The sequence below is a fragment of the Lepisosteus platostomus genome, chromosome 13 (assembly GCF_059453375.1).
Source record: "Lepisosteus platostomus isolate fLepPlt1 chromosome 13, fLepPlt1.hap1, whole genome shotgun sequence".
NCBI classification, from domain to species: domain Eukaryota; kingdom Metazoa; phylum Chordata; class Actinopteri; order Semionotiformes; family Lepisosteidae; genus Lepisosteus; species Lepisosteus platostomus.
In genome coordinates this window covers 16390110-16399597 of record NC_142623.1, presented here as the reverse complement: position 1 = coordinate 16399597, position 9488 = coordinate 16390110, and positions in this window count along the sequence as shown.

The window sequence follows — 9488 nt, the reverse complement described above, 5'->3', positions numbered from 1 at the left end:
AGAAAGGATCTTAGTTTAACATCTCATCTGAAAGATGACTCCCCCCTTCAGCACAGTATCTCCATTCTGAGTTGGTTAGGAAATTTTGACCTAGAGGGAAGAGCGCCACCTACTGGTCCACAAGTAGCAATAACAGCAGCAATATTGATTTCCCTGTTGTTTGCCCATCTCAGTACTGACTAGGACCAGCCTCGCTTACCTTCTGTGATCTGACAAGATCAGGCTTAGTTCAAGAACTGAGTTGGTTCAAAATGGGGAAAAAAAGGAAAAAGGATTTAAAGCAGGAGCCATTTCTTCACCCAAAGAGTTTTGAGAGTTTGGAACAAGCCAACCATCCGTGCTGTCAAAGCTGATACCCCGGCTTCTTTTCAGAAACAGCTGGCTGAGATCCTTTGGACAGTTTGCTACTAAAAGCCTAACAAGCTAGATGGGTCCTGCCTCTCAGCTTTCTCAGGATTCCAGGACTGTTCTTTTCCGGAGGGGGTGTGACGTCATGTGGTTTAGATAGGAGCAAGTCTAGTGTCTGTTTTTCCAAACCGTGTGGTTCATATCATCTGGGGCTTGAGCTGTAAATCGCTGGTTTCATTCACAATTACAGAACAGTTACCCCCCCCAACCCCAACACAAAACGCATCAAATTAATTTATCTCCGTTACTCTTTGGCACTTCAGTGTGACTTCAGTTTAGAGTTAGCAAATGCACATAGGAGTGAACATTGGAGTCTAATCTTCATAAAGACAGCAGGATTTTGACATTCAAGTTCTGACTTTCAAAACTGGGTAAAAAAAAAGATTTTTATTATTTTTGAAGCTTGACTTCAATTAATCAACTTATTTTAATTGGGTCTTTTAAAATGTTATGAAAAAACACTGTGCATTTTATACTGATTGGGACGGGATCGATTCAGTGCCCCGAGGTTTTAGAAATCTCTTTCAGATGTACTGTAGTTTCTCATTTGTCCCTTTTGAAAACCAGCCTGAGCATTTCTTGGGCTGCAGTGAACCAAATTCCCAGCTGCTTTGTTGGAGTTGATGCTCTGTGATTGCATGTGACTTCGCACAGAAAGCTCCCAGCCCAAAGAGAATTAAAAGTGTAAAAGTAGAAGGTCCTCCTGCATCCTGTGTATTTATCTGTAAAGCTGTAGTAATAACAATTCTTCCCTGTTAGCGTTTAAATGGTGCGACGTGTGAAATATCTGTGATGCGTTCACCACTGGTGTGAGTTTCCAACTCTTCTCCAAGAGTCACTGTCCTGTTGGGGATGGCAGATGGCCACTTTTTGACCAGCCGCAGCTGTTGCTGTTAGAAAGCTGGGTTGAGGGTGAGGAGGAAACGGAATCAAAGTCCAATCTATTTCTGAGTTTTATTTTGGGAGTTTCACTGACATTGTTAAGAGAAGGGAAGTCATCTCTCCTCCGGTTCCCCACCCCCACGACACGAGACTGAAGTACCAGGAACATCTGAAGGGGGATTCTGGGCTTTAATTCTGAAACAGGAAATGCAGAGGCTCGTCTGTGGGGGGGGGGGGATATCCTTGAGTCACGCCCGCCTTGGAGTAAGATCTTGGAGTAGATGAGGATGTGTGTGGGGTGCACTGTGCTCTCATGCAGAAAGTGAATAGCCTGTTGTCTGTCTTATTGCTCATAGTCCACTGTGACCAGATGGGTGTGTCCTAATGGGCAGATGGGCAGGGGGAGGCGGGCAGAATAGGCAAACAGGTAAGATACCATCTAGTTGCAGAAGGCAGGGCTTAAGTTTATGTGCTATAACAGCAGCAAGAAAAAAAAATGGAGGCCATGCGGCCCATCAGTCTTTGCTTGGTTATTCAGTCTCCAGCTATAGGCTGTTTCCAGCAAAGAAGCTTTCTGCAAACAAATCTCAGATTCTGATGCAGCTCCTCTGAGTTTCCTGCCTCACTTGCGATCCCCATATCTTTGTCTGGTTGGACTGGATTGGAGTGGACCATTGCATTGACCTTATCCAAAACATCTGAAGATTCTTAATGAAATTCCCACCTAATGATCTGCTTTTCATTAGTTCCTTGAATCTCGCTCTGTCTCGTGCTTGTTCGAGACCAGGGATTATTATAATCGCTCTTCTTTGAACATTTCGCATGGCAAGGAGTCTACATTTTGAAACAGTATAGCAAAAAAAAGAACAGCGTACTGTATTGTTAATGAGACCTTGAAGTTATAGGTATAGTTTTGGTTCAGTGGGATATTACCTGAGTTCAGGAATTCAAGGCTCTGTTTTCCATGAGTTGAATTCCATATAATTTAATTGATAATTTTCCTTTTTTCATTTTATGGGTCCATGGTTTAGAATTATTCAGATTTCTACAAGCGAGTTTGTTTAGGTTATTTAGGAGGCAGGTTTATAGCATGAGCAACATCTCTCCTCAACAGCAAGTTGCATCTAGAAACCAACCAGGAAATTGAGACTTAAGTAAATAAGAATCCATTGTGGGGGGCTGGGGGCAGAGGGTCACGGCCATGAACCCTTTATAGCGCTCAACACTAGGGAGTTCAGGTTGTAAAATAGTCCTGTGTCACGTTAATTGATACAAATCACTCAGTTCCCTCTTATCTATGAGTTCAGTTAAATCTTAAATAAGGTGTCAGGATTGAGATATTAATAATAATAATTAATAATTGCTTACACTTATATAGCGCTTTTCTGGACACTGGACAGGTAATGGGAACTCCCCTCCACCACCACCAATGTGCAGCCTCACCTGAAGCCAATTCAGAGATGGGGATTATTAGGAGGTCATGATTGATAAAGGCCGATGGGAAATTTGGCCAGGACGCCGGGGTTACACCCCTACTCTTTTCTAGAAACGCCCTGGAATTTTTAATGATCACAGAGAGTCAGGACCTCAGTTTTATGTCTCATCCGAAGGACAGCGCCTGTTTACAGTATAGTGTCCCCATCACTACACTGGGGCATTAGGACCCACATGAGCCGCAGGGTGAGCACCCCCTGCTGGCCCCACTAACACCTCTTTCAGCAGCAACCTTAGTTTTTCCCAGGAGGTCTCACATCCAGGTACTGACCAGGCTCACACCTGCTTAGCTTCAGTGGGTTGCCAGTTGTGAGTTGCAGGGTGATATGGCTGCTTGTAACCAATAGAGAGGCTCCAGGGTGGAATGAACTCTACCATGATATGAAACAAAACTGAAAAACTTATCTGAATGCCACAAATTCCAGTGGCATCAAATAAAGACCAGCTTTTTTTCCCCTCAAATTGCCAAGTTCCCAGAAATGGCACAAGGCCAAGATAAATAACTTTTTTGTTTTCCATGGCACGGGGCCATGTGGTGATCATTTTTCACCCGTTATTTGTTAAACCTTTTGCCTAATAACTCTCGCTGAGCAGAGATAACAATGGGGCCTGATCCCAGTGTTGTGTCACCTTCTCTTCTGGAGAGGACTGGCCCAGCCTTGTTTTCGTGAGTGGGCGGCTCAAGCCCTGGCATGTCCACACGGTCTCGCCCATCTCCCTGTACTGAGCGCCAGCACCCATGGCCTCCTGATCACCTGTGACCAATGGTCTCTGCACAGAGGACCATCCCAGCAAGCTCCTGGCCCCTCACTCAGGGGGGATCTGTTCTGGCAGCTCCGAAGGCCGTCAGAATCGAAGGAACCGATCAGGCAGGACCAACAACAGCGCTGTAAATGCCAGCCGGGCTGCCGAGTTTATTTAGTCTGTTTAATGGGCTGTTTTTTGATATTTCATTGTCGCCCAACTCCTCAGTTAATTGATTGGCTACCTTAACAGACTTATTGATTGACTCAATCAGATCTTTTCAAAATGATTTTTTTTCAGCTCCTAAAAGAAGTTGTGGGTTTTGCCTCGCTTTTCTAGAACAGAATAGAACGCCTCCAGCAGCGAGGGTGGGTTCAGCTCCAGTGGCAACAAGCCTGTGTCACTGATTCCACTGACCACATAATAGGACTGATCAGTGATGATGACGAGTCCACTTACAGGGTTGAAGTCGTACAGCTGCTTAGGTGGTGTCATAGCAATAACCTGGACTTGAACGTAAAGAAAACGAAAGAGCTAATAGTGGACTTTCGGAGACACAGGCCACACACTTACAGCCCACTCAGTATTGATGGAACGGAAGTGGAAACAGTCACCAGCTTTAGGTTTTTGGGAATTCACATCTCTAAAGATCTAACCTGGACTGTGAACACTGACTCTATCATGAAGAAGGCTCAGCAGCGCCTTTATTTCTTGAGGTGCCTCAAGCAATGGGGGATGCCAATACATGTGTTGGTGAACTTCTACCGCTGCACCATCGAGAGCATCCTCACCAACAGGATCACCGTACCGTGTGGTATGGCAACACCTCTTCACGAGAAAGAAAGGCACTGCAGAGAATGGTCAATATGGCCCAGAAGATCATCGGCTGCGTTCTCACCAAGATTAAACAGCTCTATGAGGATCGCTGCCGTGGTAGAATTCTGGCCATCACAGAGGACAGTCACCACCCCGGGCATTAGCTCTTCACCCCACTGCCCTCAGGCAAGAGATATAAGAGCATACCGACACTTACCACTAGATTCTTCAATAGCTTCTATCCACAAGCAGTGAGGTTGGCGAACACATTTCCCCCTCGGGCCACACCTACACCATCACCATCTACCTCTTTAGGATTTCTTATCTATTGCACATCTCCAGCCATTGTTTACACGTCTGTATTGTTTACATTCAAACTGTCTACATGTTTACTTGCACATTGTCTACTGTTTGTTTGTATATTGTCTTGATGCACTGTTTGCACTTTGTTTTGTTTTTTACACTTGTTTTACAATCGAGAGACTTTCTGTAAGTAAGAATTCCATTGTACTAGTACCGGTTACATATGGCAATAAAGTTCAAGTTCAAGTTCAGGTGGTCACAGATATCTGTAGAGACATGGTACCTCTTAGTCATTTGCAGGTGGTGAAGCGGCACCTGAAACAGTGTTCCAGAAGATCCCGTATGTGCTCGGTAGTGTTGAAACCCAGAGACATTAAACGATTGAGGCTAGCTGAATTTTTCAAATTAGCCAGGTCTGCTACTGCCTTTTAATGATGCACCAGGTCTCTTATGATGTGACCTGTATCACCCGTCTTTCTCATAGCACAGCACATGGCAGAAGTAAGGAAAATATTTGTTCTGCTACTACACATTCAGGTAGTGCTATATCTCTTTCTACCTATTCAAAATGAATTCACTATAAGATCTTGTAACTGACTTTGAAGGTTTTAAATAATCCCTGCTCACTCTATCCCGGGACTTAATCTCATTTTTTGATTGACCGTGCCTTCCCTGTCACTGCTTCAGTGTTATGGAATGCCCTTCCTCAGACCCTCTTCATTGACTCCCTTTAAATACAAACTCAAAACTACTACTCATAAAAAGTAACTACTCACCGATGTCTGATTGCCCCACATTGTAATAATAATAATAATAATAAACTTTATTTTATATAGCGCCTTTAAAGGTGGCTTCTCAAAGCGCTTTACAGGATGACAATAACAATAAATAAGAAGACTACAACAATAAATAAGAAAAATTTCACAAGACAGGACACAATTATAATTACAGCAATACAACAATAACAATAGAGGAGACCGTGGAAGATGGTATTAAGAAGAGCAGAGGGGTGAAGAATGGAACCAGTTAAGTAAAGGCTTTTCTGAAAAGGAGGGTTTTGAGTCTGGATTTGAAGGAGTTTAGAGAAGGTGACTCTCTAATATCCTTGGGCAAGGAGTTCCAGAGCTTGGGGGCATAGCAGGAGAAGGCCCTGTCGCCCATACAATGTAGACGGGCTTGGGGGACAGTAAGGAGGGCAGAATTTGAAGAGCGGAGGTTGCGAGGTGGGGAGTAGGGCGATAAAAGTTCAGACAGGTATTGAGGTGCCAAGCCATGTAAAGCCTTGTAGGTGAGCATGAGGATTTTAAAGTCTACGCGGAATTTGACCGGAAGCCAGTGCAAGGACTCCAGGATAGGAGTAATGTGAACACTTGCACTAGATCTGGTCAGGATTCTGGCTGCTGAATTTTGGACATACTGCAGCTTGTTCAGAGTAGATTTAGATACCCCAGGGAGCAGAGCATTGCAGTAGTCAATTCGAGAGAATACAAATATGTTGATCAGCTTTTCAGCCACAGTTAATGATAGCATAGGGCGTAGTCTTGCGATATTTCTAAGGTGAAAAAAAGATGTTTTGACAGTATGCTGTACATGTGGGTCGAATGTTAAGCCAGAATCGAATATAACCCCAAGGTTTTTCAATTTTGATTGGAGCTCAAGTACAGAGCCATCTACAGACAGGGTTACAGGACTGGCTTTGCGAAGTTGATGGGGGGTACCAATAAGCATGACTTCAGTCTTGTCACAGTTAAGATGAAGGAAGTTTTGAGTCATCCAAATTTTTATGTCAGAGATGCAATTAGATAGAATAGAGACAGCCACATCAGTGTCGGGTTTGGTATGGATGTATATTTGAGTATCGTCAGCGTAAAAATGAAAGCTGAGGCCATGTGATCTTAAAAGCTGACCAAGTGGGAACATGTAAATGCTGAAGAGCAAGGGGCCCAGTATTGAGCCCTGAGGGACACCAGACTTGACAAGACCAATTTCAGACCTGTACCCATTGAGAGAGACAAAGTGACAGCGATCAGTGAGGTAAGACTTAAACCATTTGAGGGCAGTGTCAGAGACTCCAAACACAGTCTCGAGACGAGAAAGCAAGATGTTATGGTCAACAGTGTCAAAGGCAGCACTGAGATCAAGAAGGATGAGTATGGAAAGAGAACCAGAATCAGAAGCTATTAGGAGATCGTTGGTGACTTTGACTAGGGCGGTTTCTGTGCTGTGAAGTTGACGGAAGCCAGATTGGAGGGGTTCGAAAAGGTTGTTTGTCATGAGGTGGTTATGTAACTGAAGTGTGACAGCACGTTCTAGAATTTTAGAGAGAAAGGGTAAGTTGGAGATGGGGCGAAAGTTGTTAAGATTGTCGAGAGCCATGTTAGGCTTCTTTGGCACTGGGGTAATAGCAGCAGTTTTGAGGACCGTTGGTACAATGCCGGTGCTCAAGGATTCATGTATTATATTGAGGACAATGGGACAGAGAGAAGAGAAACAGGACTGGAATAAAGTGGTGGGAATGGGATCTAAAATAGATGTGATGGGTTTCATGCGCGTAACTAGTTTGTTTAGGGATGCTGAGTCAAGAAGAGAGAAGCTGGAGAGACGGGAACTAGAGAAGTTGGATGAGGAGGGAGGAGGTGTGGAAATTATATCCGTAGTGGAGAGAATGTGATGCCGGATGTTGTCAATCTTTGAACTAAAGAAATCTAAGAATGTGTTGCAAAGTTGTGATGAGGCAGGTAATGTGGTGGGGCAGTTTGGCTTGAGCAGTCTGTTGATGGTGGAGAAAAGATGTCTGGGATTGTTTTGGTGATTTTCAATGATGTGAGAGAAGTAGGTGGATCTAGCAGACTCTATAGTAACCTTATAATCAGATAAGTAATCTCTCCAGGCCTGATAATGTACATTTAGGCCGGAAAGACGCCACCTACGCTCAAGTTTGCGAGAGGCTGCCTTCATGAAACGCAGATGGTCATTGTACCAGGGGGCAGGGCGAGAGAAGGAGATGGTTCGAGTTTTTAAAGGAGCAAAGGTGTCGAGGGTAGATAAAAGAGCATTGTCAAGTAACATTGTAATTAATCAAGTAATTGTAATTGCATGAACCCGAATGCTATTGTTTATTTGTTCTTTTACTGTTGATTGTACGATTTTCTTTTTCTTTATCACTGTGTGCAGTGTCCTTGGGTTTGGAAATGTGCATAACAACAACAACAATAATAATAATAATTGTTATTAAGGGGGTAGTTCACACCAGCCTCCAGAAGGTCAAGAACTGAATAGGTGAAGGTCTAATGGAGCAAATCAGCCTTGGTTTGATTTAAGGATTCAGTGGAGTAACTTGGCTAGAATGAAGATCATAAGATCTGGAGCTTCCAATTCCCAGACCTGGGCAGGCTCAGTTCAGCAGGAACTCAAAGGTAATTTGTATCCGCCTTGATCTGTAGTTATACCCCCCCAAGGGGGGGGGGGGTGAGATGGGGTGTCATGCTGCTAGCTCTCCTATTGGTGATGCTGTCATAAATGTGGAGTATTCTCCCCCTGGGGATGGGGGGGATAGGTTGTTGTTGTTTGACGGCTCTTTGAATGGAAAGGGAACTGTTTGTTGACCTGGAGTACAGGCAGTGAAGTTAAAGGAACAATAAAATCAGGCCGGATGCCACCAAAAGCATGACCTGGGATAGAATCGGGGGGAAAAAAAAACAAAAAACAACTTGGAAAACATGGACGTTTTTGTTTTGTGTCACCTTTAAAACTGAGGCATCCGTTTTAGAGATTCTTATCTCCCATGTCCCAGGCTTTGGTTACCATGATGGAGTAGTACATTTCCACTCCAGTTTATCTGAGTTCTGTTAATTATCTCTGGGTTACTTTTTGGATCATGTGCCAGTTTCGTGCTGTGCTTTTAGGTTGCTTTTTCAAGGCTAGAGGCGTGCATGGTTCTGTCTCTTTGCACCCTCCCAGGAGGCTCCGAGATTGCAGGGGTTTTTCATGCATTGAAATGCTCTATTGCAAAGTTATGTGATCACACCTTTTGACTTTATGTTCATCCCCAAGCCCTACTTCAAATCGACAGCAAGTAGCACTTAATGATGCGTGTTTGCAGTCTGAAAATGTAAAACTGCCACATTAAAATGAGCCCTTCCAAACACAGCGCCTTGTGGACATGGGGAGCAATTAGCAACTCTGCACTGAGCAGAATTCAAAGCAGCTTGGATGTATGATGTGCTTGTGGTTGCAATAGCTGTTCTTTATTTCTGGATTTTTTAAAAATTGATCATAAAGTCTTATTACCAGCAGCACCTGAAAAGATGTCTTGAAGCAGTTAGAGATGAAATGAGATGGGGGAAGCATTTAAGTGCAATGCAGTGCTGCGAACCTAGGTTCAATCCTGGACCTGGAGTGCTGTCTGTGTGGAGTCTGCATGTTCTCCCTCGGTTTCTGTGGGTTTCCTCCAGGTGCTATGATTTCCTCCCACAGTTCCTAGACATACTGGTTGGTAAATTGATTTCTGGGAAAACTGGCCCTGATGTGAGTGCCTGTCTGTCAGTGTTTGTGACTGTGTGCCCTGTCATGGACTGGCGTCCCATCCAGGGTGTATCCTACCTTATGCCCATTGCTTGCCAGTTTCCCCCCTAGACCCTGAAGTGGAAGATGCTGTTAGAAAATTGATGGATGGATATTTATCAACACTGCCTTACACTGGATAACCATTTGCTCAGAAGTCAAACCAGCAGCTCACACCGTCATACGTTACAGCCGAGTAAAGTACGACAGGAAAGAAATGAAATTGCGGGGAAATGTCGGCACGAGCATTACCATTCCAGTCCAGACGAGCGATCCCG